The following is a 27328-nucleotide window of genomic DNA, read 5'->3' as shown; positions in this document are numbered from 1 at the left end:
TGTACATAACCTGGCTGCTGCCAGCCGTTGGGATTCATCATCCTGACTACTCACAGGCCTCTCCTTTCAAAAGCCAGTGGGCCTGATGGATGAGATGGCCTCTCCCAGGGGCTGTGCCCACTTGTACTGCAATTTTGAAAGTATAGCAAGAACTGACTTTCATTTCAAGCACGTCTCAAGGATGGAGATGTTTAGAGGGGAAAGCACATTTGCAAAAAAGGAAAGACTAAACTCCAGATAACAAATGCACCTTAAAATCAGTATCATGTGCCTCCTTCACAACATTCTGCCCCAATCTAACACCCCTAAGTCAGTACCTAGATAGCAGAGTTGAACAACAAACACAGTTCATAATTAATAGAATATGTTTATCTGTTTTTATAGTATCCTCTTTGTGGCTGGTACAGAGAAGTGAGGATTAATAAGTCAATTGTTTCATCAAATAGGGCAAAAATACATTCAACATAAATAAAGGATACATGCGCTCCCACACAGAAGCTGTGTGCTGGTAATGGCCAAGCTGTGCCCTTGCATAGACATGACAGAGAACAGCCACTTCCTCAGCCTAGCTATGGATCTTGGCTCTTCCACCCAGTACTAGTGTCATCCCAGTAGGAAAGACTCCTCAAAACTCCCCAAGGTTCCTTTGGCATACCTATTTACTATGAAGAATAAAACAGGGTTACAGGCACAAGAATCACAGTGTATTGCACAAATGATTTTTCACATTGTGAAAACAAATCAAGTTCCAGTTCTAATATTTAGGCAAAAATAGAAAATTATATCAACTACCTCTCAGCTATTTAGTAAGTATATTTCTTTCTTTCTAGATTTATAAATATACAAAAAATCCAAAACATGATAATGAATACATACGTGAATCACACACAATTGTGTGCATAAAGTTTTTCTCACAACAAACCAGCATCTTTATTTCAAAGTAAAATTTCCTCTAATAAAGTAAACTCATATAAATGCTTATGATTAACATGTATTCATTGAGGATCATTGTGAATATTAATTGAGTTAATGAGTGTAAATACTTAGAAGACCTCTGGATGCATAGAAAAGGTTCAATAAAGGTAATTAATCATTATACTTATTTGCATTCTTATTTATTCAACTAACTACAGGCAATTTTTTGAGCATCTACTATATTTAAAACACAAGGAAAAAGAAAGGAGCTGCCTCTGTTCACCTGAAACTTAGAATTTAGGAGAAGACCAACACTAAACATTATCATTCTCTCTAATTGATGTAATCCAGATATGTAGGGCCACCAGATGAGCACTTGGGTCTCAGGCCACCACAAGCCCCCTGAAAATACCATGGAAAGGGCCAAGCATGGTGGCTCACGCCTGTAATCCCAGCACTTTGGGAGGCCAAGGAGAGCCGATCACTTGAGGTCAGGGGTTCAAGACTAGGCTGGCGAACATGGTGACATCCTGTCTCTACTAAAAACACAAAAAATTAGCCAGGCATGGTGGTATAAGACTGTAATCCCAGATACTCAGTAGTCTGAGGCAGGAGAATTGCTTGAACCCAGGAGGTGGAAGTTGCAGTGAGCCGAGATCACACCACTGCACTCCAGCCTGAATCTCCGTCTCAAAAACAAAAACAAAAACAAAAAAACATGGAATGGAACCACATCAGCAGCCACTGAATACCCTCTCTTAACTCTCCTCCAGGTTCATGGTCACTTCTGGCCACTTCGAGTGGGTTCTCAGGCTACTTTTTCCGCAGAATCATATAACTCCTCAGCAAACATTGCATTTGGAACTCGAAGCAAAGATGGAAGACAACTGGCCACTGGTCTCAGATCTCCAGAGGATCCTTAATGTCCTTAGGCTACTTTTCCACTTGTCCACCTAGGTATCATGCAATCCCACAAAAGGTGCCCCAGACACAAGGATCAGCATTACACAGTCTTACAGTCTCCAATGAAATTGACTAAGCATTTCATCATGGGGATTCCTTCGTGTGTTTCTGTTCAGCTTCTTCTCCCATGTCCCCCAACCAATTTTCTCAAATTTTCTCCAACCTTTACATGATGTCTATTACAATCTCTTTTCATTTTAGTAAAAGATTTTTGCTTTCTTCTTTAAGACTAGAATTTGGCTCATGTCATCTGATTCATCTCATTCTTTATACACTAAGATGAAGATTCATAATATTATTTATATGTTGATTACTGCAGAATATATTTTTCAGCCCATATTTTTTTTTCTTTCTGTGTATCTCCATTTGCATATTCCAAACTGGGCATCCAACATTTAATACACTATCACCTCATAATCTTATTTCTTCTTCTATAATATTTCTACTATACCATGTAACTGACTTTGGAATACCTCTAGATTCTGCATGAAGAACGTGATTTACTAGCAGAAACTATTGTCTGACATATTCAGAGACTTTTATAAGAGGATATTATCATTGAAGAGGCAAATCAAAGTCTTTGGATTTGATATGTCTCGTTTTCTCTATTAAACAACTATGGTAAAATAAACACATCATATGCCAGCATTTGTGTTATGGTGAAGGAAAACATTATCCATCAGCTAACACTTGCTTTAAGATCAGGATACTACATTCTAACTGTAAGGCAGAACTCTCCTATTAATTGACTGTAGGGCTCTCTACAAGCTATTTCTACTTTCCAGACCTTTATACAATCATGTGAAAATTAAAGGGGTTGCATTAGATAATCTCTGGAATTTTCTTTCAAACAAAAAAAATTTGGACATTAGTGTTTCTATTATTTGAGTTATTTTAGAAGAGTTTGCTATGTATTGTACACTGTGGTAAGTCCAATGGAAAGCAGAGAAAATATAAAAGTATATTGGTAAAAATACAGTTTATTGCAACATAAGTGAGGAAACCTTTATTCCAGTTCTAAATCTACCAAGAACTTGGTGAATATCCAAAAGTAAGATAGTGCTTTCTCTACATACTGCCTCTGTTTTTGAGTGTATAAAACAAAGAGCATTAACAGTTGATCTGTAAGGTCCCTTAGAGTTCTGGATGCTATTGTCTAGTGTCAGGGAAAGACTAAGACATTAATTAATTCAAGTATAAAACACAGTGGTACAACATCATCCCCCACAATCTCTGGGATGCTTCTAGTCTAAGGATATAGATACTGAGTAATCTATTCAGCCACCTCCTTTTGAATGCTTGCTTGAACTCTGCGGGAGCTGAGCCAACTCTTCAGTGTTCTTCACTCAATGGCTTGTCAGTTCCTCCTTTAATAGCAACACTGCACTCTCAATGAGGTGCTACGACATTTTTTCCTTGCAAGATGAAAAGAGGTGGTCACGGAACTGGCACAGCTCTGGGATGTAGACATCCTTCCAAATCTCCTGGAGCCAAATGATTCATTCAGGAAATGTTTGAGTGCCCAGTACAGAGGAAATTAGAAAGATTATCTCTCCTAACCTCTGTCAATCTCTCCCATTCTCTTCATGTGTGCATTTTAGTAGCTCTCAAAGGGTTTATTATCCAGTTCTTCAAATTTCCTTCTGCTAGTGGGAAGTGTAGACTTGCAGTTTCATTAATGCACATTCTCACTTCTGAAAAGTTAATTGGGGAAATATATGGAAAAGATACTGTTCAAAGGTACAGTTGTGTGCAGAAGAGGAGCTCCACCCTCTGCCTTTAAAACCACATCACATTCTTGACATATGTCCGGTAGCTTCCTGATGCATTGGGTTTCAGCACCAGTGAACCTCAGCTTCAAAAGCTTAGATGACTTCACTTCCCTCATGTCTTCTCTTGCCTCTGCCTCCACACTTCTCAGCTGCTAAGCCCACGCATTCTTCCAAAAGATCTTTATTGAATAGCTAAGAGACAGCATGGCATGATGAAAATGCCATTGGATGTCGAGGGTGACTTGAATTCACATTCATAAATGACGGGTTGATGGGTGCAGCAAACCACAATGGCACATGTATACCTATGTAACAAACCTGCACATTCTGCACATGTACCACAAAACTTAAAGAATAATAACTCAAAAAAACTTAAAAGGCTAATAATTGAAACAACAACAAAAAAAAAACGATGTGGCCATGGGATAGCTCTTCTTTTCCCTGAGCTTAAGTCTCCCCATCTGTAATATTTTATTACCCTGCTTGTACGTGGTCAATAGTGTACAAACTTATAACAATCCTAATTGACTAGAAACTTTTCTCCAGCTTCATTGAAGTGTAGTTGACAAAAAAGATACATATTTAAGATATACAACATAATTTCATATACACATTGTGAAATGATTACCGTAATCAAGCTAATTATGACTTTCAGTTTGAAACTTTGTGTGGACAGAGACTTCCCAACTCATTTATCTTTATATTTCTAGATTTCCAGTTTCAGGCAAATGCCTTACCCACAGTTCACAGAATTAATTAAATGGATAAACCTGAGGCTTCCTAATCTGTTACAACTAAGGCTGTTGAGGAATCATGAGAGACAGGAAGTAGGGGTCAGATGGAAGAAACTCCTTCAACTGTGGCAAAACAGACACACACACACCACACACACACACACATACACACACTAGTAGCTCATATAGGCACTCAACTGAGTGGCTCCATCAACATAAGAAGACTAGCCTCGGTCCATACCATCTATTACCTTCTAAATACATGTGGGATTTTTCTACCTTTGTAATTGTCTAGCCTTATTAATAATTAGTTTCTGTGATTTTATATAAGAATCTACCTTCAGAGACAGATCTACAATTGCATTTACCTGAGACTCATATCCTCTATGGATGAGTCTGTGAATATCAAAATGTTAGTGATGTTTGCAATTATAAAAAGAAATCTAGCAAAGGGAAGGCTATGAAAGCCAGAGGACCAGTTCCCCTTAGGCTAGTCCTGGAGATTAAACCACTTTAACACATGCTGCTGCAGGTTTGAGTCCCAACAAAGGCTCCATCGCAGATATCAGATAACTAATAAACTACATCCAAGCTACCTCAATATTACACAAAAAATCTTCCTGAAACATGATTTAAATATGTCCCCCAAAGTGCATGCAATGGAAACTTAATGCCCAATGCAACAGTGTGGAGAGGTGGGGCATTTAAAAGATGGTTAGGTCATGAGGGCTCAGCGCTTATGAATAAATTAATGCTACTATCGGGGAGTGGGTTATCACAGGAGTAGGCACCTGACAAAAGGGCAACCTCAGCCTCCATCCTCTCTCTGTCTTGTGGACTCACTTGCCCTTCCACCTTCTGCCATGGGATGACACAGAATGAAGGCCCTTGCCAGATGTTGGCACCATACTCTTGAACTTCCCAGCTCCATCAGCCAAATAAATTTCTGTTCATTGTAAGTTACCCAGTCTGTGGTATTAATTTATAGCAATACACAATTGACTAAGACACATCTTATGCGGTGTTGTCTTATCCAGTAACTTAAGCACTGGCTTTGATACAGGCTGGTTTGTGTCAAAACTTAGCCCTGCCACTTTCTCAAATAGTGTTTTCTGGAAAGTCACTTAATTTTTCTGAGCTTGAGTTTCCTCATCTATAAGTAGAAGACAAAACAATAATAATGATTAATAATAATCAATGTGTTCAATGTATGAACGGTAGCAAAAATCAAGGTGGAAAATGGATAGCACATGTATTTGAAAAATTTTACCTCCTCAATATGCGTCAGTAATTGTTGTGACATTGAAGTCATGGTTTTACTTCTGGGGCCCCTCACTTTGATTGGAGAGGCCAGATGCAGTCTCATGAAAAGTCAAACAGAAATGTAAAGAAACAATACAGGAGATGACATGAGCCTGTGGTAGATTAAGTGTTAAGTGAATGGATGGAACCTCTCAAGCTGTGTTTTCACAGCTCACTGCTGTGCCTGGCTCTCAAGGAGCCATGGTTGCTTTAAGTAGCTGCCTAGGGGTCCATAAAATGTTTAAGAGCTTTGTCCGGTCCCATAGAGAGAGTTTTAAAAGTTTAAATGGACTTTATCCCAACCTCAGATTTCAGTTGAATATCTATGCAAGGATTCAGTTTAGTATCTTTAAGAGATTAAGGAGCCTCTAAGGGCCTCCCTACTAGTCCCAGAATCTTGGTAGAGAAAAACGCACTGGCTCCATTTCAAAATTAAAGAGACAGGTGCTCCAAAGTGATCATCAGCTGACATCCACTGCAGGTTGGATGTCCAGGCACAGTGCCAGCGCATCTCTTATTTGGAAAATGAATGCTTGGACATCATCCTAACTTCCTCAGAAAAGCTTGCACAGCTTGATACTTTGCAGAAAAGTAACCATGAGCACATCATTGACACCGTTGAGTGGGCTTGATAAAGATATATCTATAGCAATGATCTATTCATAAAAATTATTTAATGGAGAGCTACAGTAGGCCACAAATTTTGCTAGTCCCCCTTGATATGTCATTACTGACAAAAATGAACAAGAGCTTTGTGATCTAGGTGTTTTATTGTATTTTTGGAAAAGGGAACAAACTCAGAGAGATTCTATGGCTTGCTCACCTTTGCTGGGCTAGCTAGTAACAGCGCTCCAACTCTGCCCTAAGTATTAATAATGTTTACAGTAATAATAATGATATTGATAACAAGAAAACTAAGTGGCCAGCCACTTTGCTCAACACATTATATGGCTTAATTTTTACAACAATTCTATCCTTTAGGTACTGCCATTTTCATTTTATAGTTGAAAATGGGGCCTCGAGATTTTTAAGGACTTTGCCCAAGGTTATGTAGCTTAGTGTGTGGTTGTCTCACTCTCAAGCATGTGTCTTTTACACTGACCTGATTTGCCATTAAAACATAATTTCCAGTCTCTGTATGTAAGAATGTTGCCATCTCAACCCAGAGCAGGCTGCCTGGTAAAGCGTGCAGGATTTGTCTTGAGGGTGGATGGAAGAAACAAACGACTTCAAGCATGTCTGGATAAAGGGCCTGCAGGGAGGGATTTCTTGTGTCCAGAAGCTCTGTCATTTGACGAGATAGTTCTGAGGATGCAAGACAGCTCCTGTGGTTTGTGAGCTCACAGCTTGAGTGAAGCAGATGACCATAAGAACAAAGCATGGGCTTGATAGTCCCACTCAGGCCAGGGATCACAAACCAGGGGCCTGTGACCACTTCCAGCCCACAGACGAATGGCTTCTGTTTTATCAGGAAAATGTGTGAACAAAAAGGGAGATGAGTAAAAGCTTTAAAAAATCAGGAGATTTTGGCCGGGTGTGGTGGCTCACGCCTGTAATCCCTGCACTTTGGGAGGCCGAGGCGGGTGGTTCAGGAGGTCAGGAGTTAGAGACCAGCCTGGCCAACATAATGAAACCCTGTCTCTGCTGAAAATACAAAAACATTAGCCATGGGTGGTGGCGGGCACCTGTAATCCCAGTTTCTTGGGAGGCTGAGGCAGGAGAATCACTTGAACCTGGGAGGTGGAGGTTGCAGTGAGCTGAGATCATGCCACTGCACTCCAGCCCATGCAACAGTGCGAGACTCTATCTCAAAAAATTAAAATAAAAATCAGGATATTTTATATGACAATCCAGATCCGAGCTCCTTTTGAAAGAAAACGGAAAGATCTGGTATCTCTGGACATACACACCTGCATGGTGGTGGTCAGGGCCCTGGAGAAGAAGGGACACCCTGTTTGCCACAGTGTTTTCCCTGCCTACTTTCCTTATAGAGGTTATCTTTTCCTGTTGATAGTCAAGTTTGGTACTCCATTCCAGAGCTAGCTCTGCTATTAACTAGCAAAGAAGCATAGGCAAATGTCTCAGTCTTTCTAAAAATAGAAAATAATTTTATGAAATCAGTAGTTCTCAAACTATTTTTGAGCCATAGATGGCTTTCTGTTAATAAAACTTTCCCTTGAAACTCAATGCCTAAGTGTAGCACAGGAGGAAGGATAATTACAATGAGTAGGCAGAGCTAGAGGACCAGCACCGCCCTCGCCCCAACTCCTGGAAATGTCCCCTAAAGGAACTCAGTGGGACATCCAAGTTCTGATCATCACAGATTTCAAAGCTAGACTGGCTCATCAGGCTGCCTTAAAGCTGGGGGCGTAAGGGTAGGCAGGGTATTTCTTACCAGGAATCCTCATAGGAATCTTTCAAAGGCCTCTGATCTCAACTTTTATTCTGTTCCTTTCTATTTCATTTCTTTTTTTGTTGTGTTGTTTTTTTTTTTAATTTTTTTGGAGACAGAGTCTTTGTCACCCAGGCTGGAGTGCAGTGGCATGATCTCAACTCACTGAAAGCTCCATCTCCTGGGTTCAAGTGATTCTCCTGCCTCAGCTTCCCGAGTAGCTGGGATTACAGGTGCACAGAACCACAACCAGATAATTTTTTAATTTTTAGTAGAGACCGGGTTTCACCATGTTGGCCAGGCTGGTTTTGAACTCCTGACCTCAAGTGATCCACCTGCTTCGGCCTCCCAAAGTGCTGGTATTTACAGGCATAAGCCACTGCGCACAGCAAGTCATGCAAATCTAACAAATGGCTGCTGTCATATGAACACCACTACCATCAAGATATAGAACAGTTTCAATATCCAAAAACATTTCCCTGTGACTACTTGCCATCAGCCCTTAGTTCCTGGCAACCACCAATGTGTTTTCCTATAGTTTCGCCTTTGCAAGAATGGCATGTAAATGGAATGATACAGTGTGTTGATTTTTAAATATGACTTCTTTCATTCAGTATAATGCTTTTTGAGATTCATCTATGCTATTATGTGTATCAGTAGTTATTTCTTGTTTGCTGCTGAGTAGTGTTCCAATATATGGATATACCACAGTTTTTTCATTCATCCACTAGCTGGTAGCCATTTGGGTTGTTTCTGGCTTCTGATAATCAGGAAGATTAAAACTGTTACAAGCACCCACTTACAGGGTTTTGTGTGAACATAGTTTCCATTTCACTTAGTTATTTACCTGGCAGTCGGATTGCTGTATGTTGTGTAGTATGTGTTTAACTTTATAGGAAACTGCTAAAGTGTTATTCAAAGCAGATGTGCTCTTTTGCATTCATATCTGCAATGTATTAGAGGTTCTGTGGCTCTGTATCCTTGTATCCTTGGCATTGTCTATTTGTATTTTTTTCCTTGTTTGTCTTGCCATTTTAATACATATATAATAGTATCTCATTGTGGATCTAATGTGCAGTTCTCTAATAACTGATGAGATAAAACACTTTTATGTATTTATGTCCATTCAGATCTTCTGCCTATCTTTTATTGGTTTGTTATCTCCTTATTGGACTTTAAGAGTTCTTTATATATTCAAGTCCTTTATCAGATATGGAATTTGTAAACATTATCTCCTACTCTGAGGCTTTCCTTTTCATTCTCTTACAGTATATTTAGAAAAGCAAAAGTTCTTAATTTTGATCAAGTCAAATTTATTAATTTTTCTTTTTTTGAGATGGAGTCTTGCTCTGTCTCCAGGCTGGAGCGCAGTGGCGCAATCTCAGCTCACTGCAACTTCTGCCTCCTGGGTTCAAGCAATTCTTCTGCCTCAGCCTCCCTAGTAGCTGGGACCACAGGCACGTGCCACCATGCCAGAGCTAACTTTTTGTATTTTTGGTAGAGACGGGTTTTCACCATGTTGGCCAGGATGGTCTCGATCTCTTGGCCTCGTGATCTGCCCACCTTGGCCTCACAAAGTGCTGGGATTACAGGCGTGAGCCACCACGCCAGGCCTATTTTTTTTTTTAATGGATTGTGACTCTTTCTGTCCTATTAAAGAAATATTTGCCTAATTTTAGCTCACAAGAATTTTCTTATAAGTTTTCTCTTAGAAATTTTACAGTTTTACACTTAGAGGTATGGCTTACTTTGAAGTAATTTTTGTATAGGATGCAAGTTGTGTTTTTGCACATGGATATAGAAATGTTCCACTTGAAAAGACTCATCTTTTCTATCAAATTGCCTTCACATCTTTGTAAAAAAATAATTTGACTATGTATGTGTGACTCTATGCCTAGACCCCCAATATTTTGAAATGGATAAACTCCTACTTAAACATAAGATATTTTGTGAATATATAGCCCAGATTTCACCATGTGGCAGAGGAAATTAACCAAAAAGGGGCTTATGGAACCTGAAATCTGGCATGGTCTCTAAAAGCAATGGGGAATGCATTATATAATATAGGCAAAATTAGAAACATCCTTACCTATGCATTAGAAAATGTGGATTAGAGCACTGGTTATGCTACAAGCTAACTTCAGAACATTTTACAAGTCATGTACAGTGGTTATTTCTGACATAATATTGAGAAAAAGAGCATGTACACAATTTAGCTCAGTATTACAGACTTAGTAAGTATGTAAAACATACACAGTGTGATAATTATTAAAATATCATCTCTAAGATCCACCTTAGCTCTAAATTAGAAATCCAACAAAGTGCAGTGAAATCAAGAGACCTCATTCCAAAGCACCTATAGACAGGGTCACTCTTCCAAGTGATCCTGTAAGCAGAGCAGAAATGCAGCTAATAGTTTGGCCCTAGAAGCTATGCTACCTCTTAGGAGGTGAAGACAGCAATCAGGCAGGTGCTCACTTGGTGCCTACAGGCAAGATGAAGCAGTTTTTTTTCATACTTTAAAATAGGCAAGTATTAATTCCTACTATGATGAAGGTATGGCTTTAAGTGCTAAGCAGAGAAAAAATAGTATAATTCTGCTGTTAAAGACCTCATCTAATTGTATGAACATTTCATTTCAATATGAGAAGCTCATAGAAGTATGTGATGACCTTTGGAACAATGGAAAGGAAGGAATTGGCCAAAGAAAGCATAGAAGGCATATGGCTTTATATAGACTATTTTATAAATGGATTTAGTGATTCCCTAAGCTTTTTGGATGACAACTTCTGAATGCAAAGCGATCCTTAGAAAAAAAGTAATTATTTTCTTTTAATGTAATAAGATTTTGTTTACATCAAACATGTTAATTTTTTAAATTATAAAGTAAAAATAAACAAAAAGAAGATAAAATCTACCCAAATCATACTAAACATTATAAACATTTTATAAACATTTAAATATCTCTCACATACAAATGATTGTTTTCTACTTTGCCTTTTTCATTTTAGAGAATACGGTAATTCCTTTCACATTGTATTATTCTTATGCCATTGCAGAAGCCACTCTACTTGCCTATAAAATTACACGTGTATTTGTGTGCATATGTGTCTATGTTTGGTTCAACATTTAACATATGATTTAATTTGACAGGAGACCAACTTTTCTGGACTAGATCCTCAGAGTTAGAATAGTTTTGCCAATATTTCAGGAAAATTTCCATGAAGCAGTGTCTACCTACAACAAATATTTCCGGCCACAATAAATCATAGGCCCACAAAAATATCAGCCATATTCCAATAACTACCTTTTGGCCTTATAAGGCATAAATAAATCTGTAGTGTACACAATATTGGCTTATGAGTGGCTAATTCCCAAGAGGCCCAGTTATTGCTTATAATATTCATACATGTAGAAAACAAGGACGATTCATTGGTCCAGTCATAAGGTTTCATCTATTCTCACCTTCATTCATTCATTCACTCATTTATTTGACAAATATTTATGAAGTACTTTCCACATGGCTTTTGATTGATCTGGCTTTGCTGAGCCTAAGCTTGAGATTGCATAAAATGTGTTTTTATGCAGCTTGGACTATAGACTTGGCTTTGGAAAGATCCATGCACCTGGCATTGAACACTTAAAGTATTTTAGAATGAACACTTTTATATCCACACTGCAATCTCTCAGCCTATATTTTTTCTATGTTTCCTAACACTAATCTGTCACAAAGTTGTTACGCCAACCAGGTTAAACAGGGGATAATTCCTATATCTTTCTTTGCTGGTGAGGCTAATTATTAAACAACTATTTTGGTTTAAAGAATTTGTAAATTTCTGATAGAAAGAAGAATATTACAATGTTTTATAGGCTACAGCTAATTCCAATGCTAAGACATATACAATAGATTAAAATAGTTTTTTGTTTTTTTTTTTTCCTAGCTGTAGTAGGCAGAATAATGGACTCTACAAAGATATCCATCTCCTAATTCCAGGAACCTGTGAGTATGTTATGTTATGTGGCAGGGGATGGGAGTGAGGGATTGCAATCACAGTTGGAAATATGGCCGCCAATCATCTGATTTTGAGATGTGAGATTATCCTGGATTATTTTGGTGTCCGCAGTATAATCATAAGGGTACTTGTAAGTGAAAGGAGTAAGTAACAGGGTCAGAGTAAATGCAGTATGAGAAAGATCAAATTATTTCTGGCTTTGAAGATGGAAGGGAGCCACAAGCCAAGGAATGTGAGCAGAATCTACAAGCTAAAGAAGGCAAGAAATTTAACTTTTCCCTAGAGCTATCTGAAGTAAAGCAGCCCTACTGACACATTTATTTATCTTGGTGAGATCCATTTTCAACTTCTGACCTCTAGAAATGTAAGGTAATAAATTTGTATTATTTTAACCATAAGGTATGTGGTAATTTATTACAACAGCCATGTGAAACTAACAAAGCAGTTTACAGATAACTTGTTCATTTTTAAATTATAGATTGGTATAAATTTTATCATATTTATATTTTCTGTGTCTTTTAAGATGTTGTGTTGGTTTTATTCCTTTATCCTATTCGTATAAAATATCACTTTGATTGTGCAATGTTAACCTAAGCTTCCACTGAATTTGAATTATTGTAATCAGCCTTTTTATAAGAGATTCAATTTGATAATATTTTCTTTGGGAATTATATATCTGTGTCCATGAACTTTGCCTACTTTTCCAACTTTACTTAAACTTCTCCAGATTATTCACAGACTTTGTGAGTGTCAATACAGTGTAAAGGTGAATAATTGGGGTTGTGTTTATCTTAAATTCCGTTCTTGCTACATATCTGCTGTATGATTTGGCCTAGGTCTCTAGCCCATCTCTGTATCACAGGATCTTGCATCTAAATAAAGGTAATAATATTTAGATCTAACTTCTAGAATTATGTGAACTAAATAAGATAGGTCAAGCACTCAGCATAGTTTCTGGAACTTAGAAAAGTTCAGAATTTACTATTGTGAATAATAATGTTATCAGTACGAGGAAGAAATGAAAACTGATTTTTTTTTAACTTTTATTTTAAGTTCAGGGGTATAAGCACAGGTTTGTTACATGGGTAAGCTTGTGTCACGGGGGTTTGTGGTACAAATTGTTTCTTCACCATGCATTAAGTGTAGTATCCATTTGTTATTTTTCCTGATCTTCTCCCTCTTCCCACCATCCACCCTCTGAAAGGTCCCAGTGTGTGTTGTTCCCCTCTATGTGTCCATGTGTTCTCATCATTTAGTTCCCACTTATAAGTGAGAACATGAGGTATTTCACTTTCTATTCCTGTGTTAGTTTGCTGAGGATAATGGCCTTAACTATTAAATTAATTTCAGTAATTTATTGCACACACCCTCTTTCCCTAATCTTTACTTGAAATTTCCTTTAGAATTTAGGATAGAAGGCTGGCCATTGGTGCTTTTCATACCTGCTTCAGTCAGATATCTGATGTGGAAAGAAATCTTTTTTAAAAAAAGAACATGTAAATCCTTTTTTTCAATCAGACCACCTATATTTTGAGGAGATGGCAGGTTTCAGGCTTTCTGAATCCTTCACTTCTCACTTCAAGAGTAAGCCAGTTAGCTGGTGAGAGGTTTTCACAGAACACGCATTCTCCGCTTGGTAAAATAGATTGGAGTTACAAAACTGACTCCTAAGTTATTGCTTTTCAATTCTGGCCTGATGTAGTCTCACTTTCCATGCCTTAATCTTGGTTTTGAACTCTGGATTGGAGAACAAAAAATAGTATGGCCAAATGATTTCTGGCTTAGCATGACCACCCTATTGGTGGTGCAGGAGGAGAATGAACCCTTTGCAAGGCATGCCAATAAGCATAAAGTTCAGCTACATAAAACAAACAAACAAAAAACACAAGAGTGGCTTAAATCAAATCCATTTTTCCCTCCATAGAGAAGTACAGCTGGCATTCTAGAAGGTTTTAGTGTCAACTCCACGATATCAGGGGCTAGGCTTCTTCCATCTTCCCTCCTTAGGTAGTGTTACAACCTCATAATTCAAGATGGCTGCTTGAGTTAGCACCATCATATCCACCTTGCCAGCAGCAAAATGAAGAAAGGGGAAGAGAAACTCACTCCTCCTTTTAAGAAGAATCCCTCAAAGTGACACAAAACATTTCACTTGCATTTCAATGGAGAGATCTTAGTTACATGGCCATGACTTGCTTTAAGGAAGACTGGAAAATGCAGTCTTTTTAGCTAGGTAGTAATATGACCAGCTGTAAGTGAAGCTTGCATAACTAAAGAAGAATGTGGAATGGTTGTCAGAAGGTAGCTGATAGAGCCTTCCATACATATCAATATCTGTGTCTTCTGGACTTACCCAGCTGCTACAGCACATAACCCTGTACTTAAAATAGGAAGAATGGATTCACCTATTCACATTCTCCTTTTCGTTTTCTTTTGCATTAAAAAAAAACACATGCAAATTGTTTCAAAAATAAGGATAAGAATTCTGAGAGTCTAAAATGGTATGCATAGAAAATATTTTTTTTTCTTTTCTATTCAGATCCATCATCTCCAACTTCATAAGCATCCTCTTTCTAAAAAGTATTTTGTGTATTAATCCAGAAATGTATTTAACCAATGGAATTATAATACAAACACTGTTCTGAGCTTTTTGTTTTTGTTTAAATAACTTTAGCAGCGTTTGTTTTTTAAAGGTTAGTTAGAGCTCAACTATGAAATTGCCTTGCTCTGGTACATCTTTCTCCTGTGTACACTTTGAATCATCTTGCTTTCTTGATCGTGGGTCTGTGAAATTTTTTTACGTACTGGGGATAGTTTTAGTAATTTCCCCTAGATTTATAAAAGTGTTATGGAGTCTCATGAAGTATATTCTTATAATAACTTTAATCTTGTCATTCTTATTATTGCATAGTTTTCATCTAACTCTTTGTCATCTACCAGATTGAGAAGTTAAACAGAACAATGTATCTATTTTGGTAATCATTTTTGAAGAACTCGTTTTCTTTAATCCTTCGTACTCCTTTTACCTTGTTTTTGTTGAAACATATTTTATTCTATATTGGGACATTGCAAATATAGCTTGTTCATTTTTATAGATACATCATCATTTATTTTAGAGGTGTGATATAATCTATTTAACTAGTCTCCTATTATTAGCTATGGAACAAAATAGAAAGTCATTTATCAAATCTGTTTTCTTAATTTCCTTGTAAGTACACCCAAGTGACTGATATCTGATCAATAGAAAGTAGGTGAAATTTACATGAGCCTCTTCCTGCACATGTAATGTACAACTACATTCTTTTTCCCTCCTTTAGAAACCTTAGAAGTCCAATAACAATAATGGCTGCTAGTACACAATGGAATAAGGCCACGTCCTTAAATTATTATTTGGAAGGGTGTCCCTGACAAATGAGAACATGTAGACCTGACTGAGAAATAAATTTTGATTGTAATAAGTTCGATTAATAAGTTTATAGTAAGTTTGATTATGATTTATGGGTTGATTTAGTAGTTTATCTAATTAAGACAGGATCTTCATAACTAATATACAAACAGAATGAAAGGTACATTATTTTATATTAATCAAATTCAAATACATTTAACTTGTAGAATCCATTCCTGTAGGTTACCCTGCTTGATCAAACTGTATTTAGTTTTTAAGGTAACACAAATCTGCCTTCATAAGAAGCTGTATCAATTTACACTTTTATGAACAGGATATGTAACAATTCCTACTGTATTAGTCCATTCTCACACTGCTATGAAGAAATACCAGAGACTGGGTAATTTATGAAGAAAAAAGGTTTCACAATTCCCCATCACTGGGGAGGCTTCAAAAAACTTAAAATCATGGCAAAAGGCCCCTCTTCACAAGGCAGCAGGAGAGAGAATGAGTCCTAGCTGACGAAATGCCAGATGCTTATAAAACCATCATACACAATGAGAACTCACTATCATAAGAACAGCATGGGGGAAACTATACCCATGATTCAATAACCTCCCACTAGGTCCCTTCCATAACATGTGGGGATAATGGAGATTACAATTCAAGATGAGATTTTGGTGGGGATACAGCAAAACCACATCATTCCTCCTATGGCCCCTCCCAAATCTCATGTCCTCACATGTCAAAACACAATCATGCTTTCCCAACAATCCCTCGGAGTCTTACCTGGTTCCAGCATTAACTCAAAAGTCCACAGTTCAAAGTCTTATCTGAAACAAGGCAAGTTCCTTTCACCTATGATCCTATAAAATCAAAAGTAACTTACTTACACTTGGACATTATGGGAATTACAATTCAAGATAAGATTTGGGTGGAGACACAGAGCCTAACCATATTACTAACCAATGTGGTACACTGTTAAATTATTTGATCTTTGCCAATTTGGTTCTAAAAAGTGGGAGCTAACTAACAGTTGTTAGGTGAAGCTGAGTAGCTTTTAAGACTCATAACTTTCATACTTTTATTGACAAAAGTGATCTATTTATAGAGTCCTGTTTCAAGTGACTAACAACTGTCTCTCTATTCATGAACCAGAATGAAACATTTAAATTTGTTACAGCATTGTAACCCACCCAAATATTTGTTAGGATTAGATTCTCTCTTTTCCCATTCTGCTGCATTTTGTTATCCATTCTCATTTTTCCACCCAGTCCCAAGTAATAAAGAAAAAAATTAACATATTTTATTGGCCACACATTAAACTTATAGATTATTACATTAGTGTATTATTAGAGAACTGACAGCTTTATATCACTGAGTCTGTTTAAAAAAAAGCTTGTGTAAATCGTTTTCAATACATCAGCTCCCTTACTAATTTCTCTGCTTCTATTTTTTAAAAGTTATTTTTATTTTTTTCTAAGTCTACCATTATTTCATATACAAATAATGACAATTCCATCTTTTTTTACAGTCTTTAAATGATTTCTTCTTCTTGACAAGTGTCATTTACTATGACTCTTTGGAACAAAGCTAAATAATAGCGAACTAGAAGTCAACTTTGCTATTTTGCTAACTTTAATAGGTGATGTCCCTATTCTGTTTGGTTCAAATGATACTACATCTGGAAAGTATTCTTTAGGGCTAGTCATCTGGAGGTGAGCATTCCTGAAGCTCAAAGTTAATGTTTTCTTTTTCTTTTTTTGTCTTTTTCTCACTTTTGCTTCCTTTTGATAGTTTTTGGGGAAAGAAATATGTAAACATACATTTACTCTTCATACTTCTTGAAGTCCAAGCCTTTTCATAAACATGTGTGAAGTATTTTATAGTTCCTGACATCTTTCACAAGAAATAATTAGATGAATAGCTCACAGATTGTTTTAGGATCCCCTACAGGAAGCACATTCATGTTTAAAGCTGAACTCACTCACATAATTATATTTATGTCAACTGCAAGTAGAGAGTTTTTTAATTATTATTATTGATGACTTCTACAGAGGATTTCCTGAGAAATCTACATATGTTCTAAATCAATTGCATTGACTTCAGTTAGTCTCAAAATACCATGACTGAACCCAAATCAGGGAGCCTAGGTAGAGGCTGGCTTCATGGCTAATTAATCTTTTTCAGAGGAAGTAAAGTAACTTAAACAGTGACAAGAGTGAGAAGTGGTACTATGGCAGCAGAAGCCTTGGGCATACCCCTTTCTCCCAATGAAGAAAGCAAAGAAGACAGAACACAGATCCCATCAACTTTCTGCCTCTCAGTTGGAAGGGAAGTGGAGGCATTTAGTTCCTTTTACAGAAGATCCATGGTCATGACCTCTACTTGACTGAGGAAAGGAGCACAGAAGCCTGGGTCTAACATGAGCTATGTGAATCTTAGGGGTTGCTGTGATAGAAGGCCTGAACACCAGGAACTTGCAAGTGCCCAATAACTCAAGGCCCTGTGCTAGAGGAGCCTTGGTGAGTTTAAAGATAACAAAACATGGTTTCTTTCTCATTGCCTCGCCAATTCAGTTGGTGAAAAAAAAAAAAAAAAAAAAAGATAGTTGATTGAAGCCAAAGAGTTTCTGTTCAGCATTTCCTGAGAGGCCCTAGGCTAGTTACGGGGGTATAACTTGAATGAAACACAAGTATATGAGCCTCAACTGGACACAGATTAAGACAGGTCTTTATAGAATCCAGAAAAAGATGGGGAGATGATCACAGATTGACAAGACAGTGTTACAAGTACTTGTATTGCAATAAAGAAGAAATGGTGTGAAAACAGACAAGGCCAGACAACCTAGTTTGTATAAGGTAACTAAATGGTTTGCAAAAGGAAGTGACACAGAAGGTGGCTTGTTGGATGTCTAAGAGTTAGGAAAAGGAAGGTCAAAAGGACTTCCTTTCTAGATAGAGGAAACATCTACGTGAACATGAACAAAGTAATAAAAGGTAACACTTTGTATAATCTAACTGCATGCTGGCCACTCTCTTTAGCATTTTAACATATATAATTCTTTTAATCCACACAACAGCTCAGCTGCAGAGTGGCTTGAGATCAACTCCAAAAATTGGATCATGTTACTTTGTGAAATGAGAGTGAGGAGATGCAGAACATGAGGCAAAGAGGGAGATAAGATTTACATCATAGAAACGTGACCAAATTTTTGGGCTCGCACTCATGATTGTATAACAAACAATATTGAAAAGTATTCATTGAGGGTGAAAGGAACATCGGAGTATACTGATGTTTACTTATGAATTTTCTTATTTTTGAAATGGGGAAGATAATCATTTTTCCTCTGCCTACTTCACAAGATTATTTTGAGAATCAAAAACAAACCTATTAACATTAAAGTGCTTCATAAACTGTAAGGGTCTTATACAAAGGTTAATTCTTAGGATTTGTAGAGAATGAAGAAAAGAGGAATGTATTTTCCTCCCTTTTTCCTAGGTGATACAATAGCAAGTCGTTTGCAGAAAGAACTACAAGATCTCAATAACTCAAGAAGTTACTCTTAACCCCCAAATTTTTGTTGTAGCCAGACTTGGTCTTTAAAGAGAAAGAAAAAAAAAAAAGTCTCGGCTCTATTCAAGATTTCAGGATCTTTCTCTTTTAAAATAATTCAAAGAGCATACATAGTTCAACCTGATTTTTTTTCTTTTAAATGGAAATGCAGGCCAGGCAAGCAATAAACTCCTTTCACTTTGGACATTAAAAAAAACACAGATGGTCTTCCAGCAAGCATTTATAAAGCTTCCAGACATAACTCTGTTAATCAGCTAACAAAGTGGATTATCATTACTCATATTGGTTTTGCATTGTATGGCTCATGAAATTCTTCTCCAGACATTATTCTCCAGTCAATAGTTAAACTAACTTACATTGAGGGCCTCCAATGTGTGAGGTGTTTTACATAAATTATCTACAATCTATGCAACAGCCCTGTCAACAAGGCCACTTTAACAAGGTCACATCACCAGAAATGATGTGGATTTTGCAGTTAGACATCACTTTGAATTCCACAGTGGAATTCAAAGCCATGCTTGTCTAGTTGCAAAATCTATTTTCTTTCTATCAAACCAAAACAGGAATTGATGTAACCAATAATTGTATTCTCTCTCTGCTATCTTCTATGTAGAGCTTTGGATAACATTACCCAGTTTCGTTGGTCTCAATTTTCTTATGTCTGCAATAAGTTAATTGGACGTAATTATCTTTCATATTGCTTCTCCCTCAGACAGTCTATGAACGCTTGATTCAAATTGTGTAAGTCAATGCTGAAGAAATACAACCCCACTCCTATCCTTGTTACCCATCCCTCCAGCCAGCCAAACAGCTGAATCAAGCCTGGCAACCATAAGGTGACAAATGTCACATTGGGGTCTCCCCAAAACCTAATATGTAAACCTCAGCTAACATTTTCCATATGTCCTTACCCATAAGGGATATGAGGAAAACAAACGCAATCTAAGGAAATCTTCAGCACATTAACTCTAAACCTGATTGGGAAACATACAGAGTTTTTAGATTCCTTTCAAATGAGACTCAGTGGCTAATAGCCAGAAAAATAAAATGTTAAGCAGACATAAGACGGAGAAGACAGATCTGGAAAACTCTGGGGTAAAAACATGTTTAAAATAAGAGTTGGATACGGCATCCAAAGAAAGGATGAGACACATGTATAAACTCTTCTGCACAAATAGACATCTCATATAGAAACCTTTTTTAAATGCTGTATTTTTTCAACACACCCTATTCTGAAAAGTTCAAAAGGCTAGATTGTCACAGTGAACTTCAAATGCAACTTCAGTAAATTCTAACAAATAAGGATGTATTGACCTGGAACTCACTCCTCTCACGGGCATTACTATCCAGAGGAAATGCTTTCAGCATGAAGATTCTGGATGCACTAAAATGTAGAAAGATCCAGGATCACTGTTCTCAGAAAAGGAAACCCTTGGAGCATGGCTTGTGGTTCCAAGGCTTCTCAGAAATACCATTTGTTTCCCTCCCATCTTCTAGCCATTTTCTCCCTAAAGTCAAATGATACAAAGAGCTCTTCTGCCTAATTACCCAATTAGGAATGTTAAGAGGGAGAGAATATACATTTTAATATATTCTGAGGGTGAAATAACTCTTGATGCTTAATTATCCTACCTCTCATAGAGTGTGGATCTTTTGACACATTTTGATTGAAGATGGAAGTTAGAGGACAATTTGGGACCTAAAATGTTAAAGGTATGACCATGGCCTAGAGGAAGGGCCACACTGATTGAGCGCCTACAATGTGTAAGGCATCCTATACTATGTTTTCTTAAATCATTACACAAGTTTACTAGGTAAGTACTGTGTTGTGTTTTATACATAAAGAAGCAACGGCTAAGAGAGCTTGATGTGAGTAGTCCAAATCTACACAATTTGGACTACCCTTGGAGTAGCCCAAATCTACACACGCTTGGGCAAAATTGGAACTGCTAGCTGTTCCTTGAATTGGTCCTTGTCTCTCATGCCCGCATCATCTTTGTAAATGTTTTTACCTCTGTTGGAAAAGACTTCCCTGGATTCCTCCACTGTCCCTTTTAATCCATCTGCTGAATCTTCCCTGACTTCCCCAGAGAGGATGAGACCCTTTTTCTGGTATGCTTCCACTTCCCGAATTAATCAGATATTTTCCAAAACTACATTATAACATATGGGGTTTATTTTTGGCTCATTGCCCAGTCACAACGAAGTTGTTCTCTGACAGCAGGATTGTATTTTTTAAATTATCACAGCTCTGGCACCAAGCATTAAGTAAGCACCCATTATAACTCTGTGGCAGGTAGGAAAAGATGTCGGGAGGAGGAAAGAGGAAAGGGAGAAAGGTTGAGAGGGCAACAAGAGGGCTAATGAGGGAAAGTCTGGAAAAGAAAGAAGAAGGGACAAAAGAAAAAAAAAAGAAGCAAAACAGGATGGAAGGAGCAGAGGGTAAGTGATATGCTTTGGCTCTGTGTCCCCACCCAAATCTCATCTAAATTTGAAATTCCCACATGTCAAGGGAGGGACCCGTAATCCTGACATGTGGAGGGAGGGAGATGATTGGATTAAGGGGGAAGTTTCCCCCATGCTGTTCTCATAATAATTAGTGAGTTCTCACGAGGTCTGATGGTTTTTAAGGGGTTCTTGCCCCCTTGCTTGTTATTCTGTCTCCTGCAGCCTTGTGAAGAAGGTGCTTGCTACCCCTGCACCTTCTGCCATGAGTGTAAGTTTCCTGAGGCCTCCCTAACCACATGGAACTGTGAGTCAGTTAAACTTCTTTTCTTTATAAATTACTCAGCCTCAGAGAAGTTCTTTATAGCAGTTTGAAAACAAACTAATACAGAAAGAGAGGATAAAAGGAAAGAAATTAATGCCACTTATCTATTAAAGTATTACAAGTTACTCCAAAATTTAGTATCTAAAATAATAAACATTTATTTTCTCATAATCTATGATTCAGGGATTCAGAAGCTGACTTGCAGTCTGGCTCAGCTTTCTCAAGTCCAAATATCAGTTGGAGATGTAGTCATTTGAAGGCTTGGCTGTGGCTGGAAGACCCACCTGCAGGATGCCTGATTCACACGGCTACCAAGCAGGTGTCAGTTACCAGTTCTTCATTGTAAGGATCTCCCAACAGTGCCACTTAAGAGTCCTCATTATATACCTGTTGGCTTCTCCACAAAGGAAGTGATCAGACAAAAGAGAACAAGGAGAAACCCACAATGTCTTTTATGACCTAGGCTGTAAGTCATGCACCGTCCTTTCTGTCATATCCTACTGGTTATTCAAGTCAACCTTATTCCTTGAAGGACAATCTAAGCATAGGCAGGTGATAGAGACCACTGGAGGCCATCTTGGAGATGTGGTTAATTTAAACGTTGACCTACATATGTGGTTAATTTAAAGATACTGCCTGTGATTGTCCCAGAATGTTACAATGCCAATACAATTATATCATTTTCTTTCTTCTCAAAAATATCAGGAGTGCAGATATAGAAGGGGACCATGCTGCTCATCATTTTTGGAGGTAAGCATAACATAAATGATAAAGAAATAGATATCTGAATGCTAAGCATGTTGAAATACTTCAAGTAAACTGGGGTTTGTTAATTCTCAGGCTGCCATTATGGATAAAAAATCTTGCAGTGCCACTACCAAAACAGTATGGTAAAAAAGAAATATGTACATTATTTGGAGCTGACAGTGCTCAAATTGACTCTTGATTTAATGACTTATTGACTGAATTACCTGGCTAAATTTTTTAAGCTCACTTAGCCTCAGTTCTTTCTCTATAAAATGAGTCTAATACTGTCAACAGGATAGTTCTGAGAATGTGCATCATAGCACCCATAAAATATCTTGGATAATCCTTGAAACATAAGAGATGCAATTTTTTCACACTTTTTCTTATTTCAGATAAAAAATGAGAAAAATATCATGCAGATAATTAGAGGTCTTGTCAACCACAAGACAAACATCTAGATATTTGAGAATATCTGCATGTTTAAAATCATATAAAACAGAGCATTCAGAGTAACTCCATCTTTCTACTCTTAGTTTAGGTGATTTTGGAATTTAGTGAAGGCAATCCATTTTTGTAATACCAAATCAGAAAGGACAGGAATAATATTAATAGTGAACAGCCAAGACAACCTTGAAGTTTAGAGTTGCAGAGGCCTTCATGGTTACAGCATGATGCTTCTCAGTGCTGCCTGCTCACATTAGTACCACCTGGAGAGCTGTTAAAAATACCTATGTGTACACTCTGTTCTAGGAATTATCACTGGGTTTTCCTGGGTTGGTTTTTCAGGGCTCCCTGGATGATTTTGATGGTCAGCTAGCTGGAGAAGCACAGATCTAACACAATCCTCTCAGACAGCAAGCAACATAAAGACATGAAGGCTAGCTATTACAAACTCTTTCCAAAGCCACTGATATGGCTCACTCAAATCTTATTTTGAATTGTAACTCCCACAATTCCCATGTGTATGGGAGGAACCCAGTGGGAGGAGATTCTATTATGGGGGTGGGTCTTTCCTGCACTATTCTTGTGATAGTAAATGGGTCTCATGAAATCTAACCATGAAAATAGGAGTTTCCCTGCAAAAGCTGTCTTTTTGTCTGCTGCCATCCACAAAAGATGTGACCTGCTCCTCCACACCTTCTGCCATGATTGTGAGGCCTTGCTAACCATGTGGAACTGTAAATCCAGTAAATCTCTTTCTTTTGTAAATTACCCAGTCTTGGGCATATCTTTATCAGCAGAATGAAAACAGACTAACACAGCCACACTCCTATTTCATTACTTTTTCATGCAATTTATTTGATCAACAATAATTGAAGTAATATTAGAAATAAATGCTAACGAATATTCCCTGGGATTTATTACCATTACATAGTTTACTAAACAATGTTCAATTGCATTAATTCCCTTGATCTTTAAAAATAACTTCATAAGATAAATTGAAGTGAATATTAATTAACTCCACCACATAAATGAACAACTTGAAGCTGAAGAAAGCAGAGTAAACATTGCAAGGAATGAAGCAAACAGGTAGCAGAGACAGGACTTTACAGCAAGTCTTCTGATTCCAAATTCTTTATTGTTCTGTTATACACAAAGAAAATGTTTAAAAGTCCTGTTTCGTTAGGGTCATATATAGATAGCCTCTTTCCTCCCACGAGTCCTTATCCAAATGAAATGGTGCGAACACAGCAAGTAGAGGCTCAAAGTTCCAAATTCAAGGGCTATACAATGGCTCTTAAAGAGTGGCTTCATATTTGAAAAGCAATTTTCCTTATTTTAGCTTACTGTTAACTATCCTGCAATGCAAAACCCTTTGCATCAGATTTTGAGGAAAGAATAATTTTGACTGCACATTGTTTCATTCAGTTTCTGAAGCAAAGAGGTAGAAACTAGCTAATGCCATGCTCAAAGGGATGATTTTGCTCTGCACCAAGACACAGGAAGAGAGTAATGAGGGGCCTTAGATGCTGTATTTGTTTCTTGTGGCCAGTGTAACAAAGTTCCACAACCCTGAGGGGTTCATGCAAAAAAATCTATTCTCTCACCATTCTATTCTCTTATCATTCCTTCTTGGTCTCTTCCAGCTTCTGATGGCTCCAGGTGTTCCTTGACTTATGGCTGCATTGCTCCAGTTTCTATCTCTATCCTTACTGAGTTTCCTCTATTTGTGTCTTCTCCTCTTTAGTATTTTTTTTTCTTTGAGATGGAGTCTCCTTCTGCTGCCCAGGCTGAAGTGCAGTGGTGCAATCTTGTCTCACTGCAGCCTCCAACTCCTCCAGGGTTTAAATGATTCTACTGCCTCAGCCTCCTGAGTAGCTGGGACTACAGGTATGCACCAACATGCCTGGCTGATTTTTTCTTTTTGCACTTTTAGTAGAGACAGGGTTTCTCCATGTTGGCCAGGCTGGTCTAAAACTCCTGACCTCAAGTGATCGGCTGGCCTCAGCCTCCCAAAGTGCTGGGATTACAGGCATGAGCCACTGCACCGGGACTTATTTAGTCTTTTATTAGGACACTCGCCATTGTATTTAGAGTCTATCCAAGTAATTTAGAGAAAATTCATCCTGAGATTTATTTGCCAAGTCACTTTTTAATCTAAATAAGGCCACATTCACAGATTCTGGGTGGACATAACTTTTGGGGAATCATTGTCAATCAACTACAGATGTATTTTGCTGTTGCAAATTGCTTTGGTCTGTTTGCTTTTTAGTCATTACTGGCATGCAGAAAATTTCTTAATGATTTGAAGATTTATTTGCACCTAGCCTTCTTCCTAAGCTCTCTTTATAGCTTTTATTTTAAAGTGATGCTTAGAATGTCTGGAGACAATCCCGTCATCTGCATAAATGATAATCTTGTTCCCTCCTTCCAATTCATAGCTGCATTTGACATTCATACTTTTAAGACATGGTTCTCAAAAAGCAAATTATCTTAAGAGCAGGTGTAGGACTTATTGCTGTCAGTTAAAGGAAATCAAATTTGTCGAGGCAAAGGAACAAAGTAAGACTGTCAGGGCAATTCAGGGCACAGATTTAAAGAGCTGAGACATATTCGAAATTACTAGTTTCATCCTTTTTTTTTTTTTTTTTGCCAATGCATATACCAAGGCTCAGCTACTTGAAGACACTTGCACAAGTTCACGCAAAAGAGAAAGAATTAAACAAACACACACACATGCACGCATACACCTCCTCTCCTTTCAATCTATAGTACTAAAATGATACTTTAACTCTGAATATGTAACCATGTTACTCACGTAAAAATCTTAGGTCCCACATGGTTGCTCATGGCCGTAATCCCAGGCAGGCAGATCATGAGGTCAGGAAATCAAGACCATCCTGACTAACACGGTGAAACTCTGTCTCTATTAAAAATACAAAAAATTAGGGCGTGGTGGTGCATGCCTGTAATCCCAGCTACTAGGGAGGCTGAGGCAGGAGAGTCACTTGAACCTGGAATGTGGAAGTTGCAGTGAGCTGAGATCACACCATTGCACTCCAGCCTGGGCGATAGAGCCAGACTCCATCTCAGAAACAAACAAACAAACAAAATTCATTGACTGGTATGTTTTTGAGGCAAATCTACCAAGGCCTGAACAGCCCTGCCTATCTCTCAACCCTCACTTTGTGTCTCTCTTGCAGATTTTCATTCACTCTGTTCTGGACACAGTCTGCTAACACTTCCCTGAATCTGCCAACCTGGTCTTAGGGCTTCCACATGTACTTTTCTTTCTGGCTGAAGAAATCTCCCTTTCCATACTTCTATCCTTTTCCCTGCTATCTGTTTAACTAACTCTCATCATCCAAGAGAAGATGGGCCACTCCTTCCACCCAGATTAGATTGAAGCCATACTTTTCTGTCTCATTGGACATCCAAAGATCATTAATATCAGGTAGCAATTAATACTTCATATAATTTATGTCTTTCCCACTGGTCTATAAATTACATGAGACTCCAAACCCTGTATCTTGCAAAGTACCTAGCTCATAGGATGTGCCTAATTAAAAATTGATGAATAAATGAAACACTCATTTTTATGCTTGTCTCACTAATATCACAACCTTTAATTCTTCAGTCCTTCAAAATACTCCATTCCCTTCTTTATCTGCTATTGCTATGTATTCCCTAAGTTCATTCTTTCTCATTCCTAGCTGCTTGAGGCAGGCAGTTATCTTAGAAAAATCACCTAATGCTTAAACAGCATCAAATACTAATTTTAGATACTTAAAATCTTCAAAAAGATTATGTCACAAATGCTATGAGCACAATCTGTTATGATTCAGAATGTATCTTAAGTAGTCTCTTCTTGGTGGCCTTTATTTAAGTTATAATGAGAATAATAAACTTAATAGCTAGCATATTAAAAATGTGTTTTTCATGGGAGGCAATTATTCTCAATTCTCACTTCCTTCCCAGACCTAAAGGATCTCATCTTTCCAGGGTATAGTGCAAATTGAGGAACCAGACAACCTAATTCCTTCTGTTGTTTTATAGTTTTTGGGCCAGGCGCGGTAGCTCACACCTGTAATCCCAGCACTTTGGGAGGCTGAGGTGGGTGGATCATGAGGTCAAGAGATCAAGGCCATCCTGGCCAACACGGTGAAACCCCGTCTCTACTAAAAATACAAAACTTGGCTGGGCCGGGTGGCACATGCCTGTAATCCCAGCTACTCGGGAGGCTGAGGCAAGAGAATCGCTTGAATCAGGGAGATTGCGCCACCGCACTCCAGCCTGGCAACAGAGTGAGACTCTGTCA

The sequence above is a fragment of the Cebus imitator genome, unplaced genomic scaffold, assembly GCF_001604975.1.
Source record: "Cebus imitator isolate Cc_AM_T3 unplaced genomic scaffold, Cebus_imitator-1.0 Scaffold13, whole genome shotgun sequence".
Lineage (NCBI taxonomy): Eukaryota > Metazoa > Chordata > Mammalia > Primates > Cebidae > Cebus > Cebus imitator.
The sequence above is the reverse complement of the archived record's forward strand: the minus strand, read 5'-3'. Positions refer to the sequence as shown.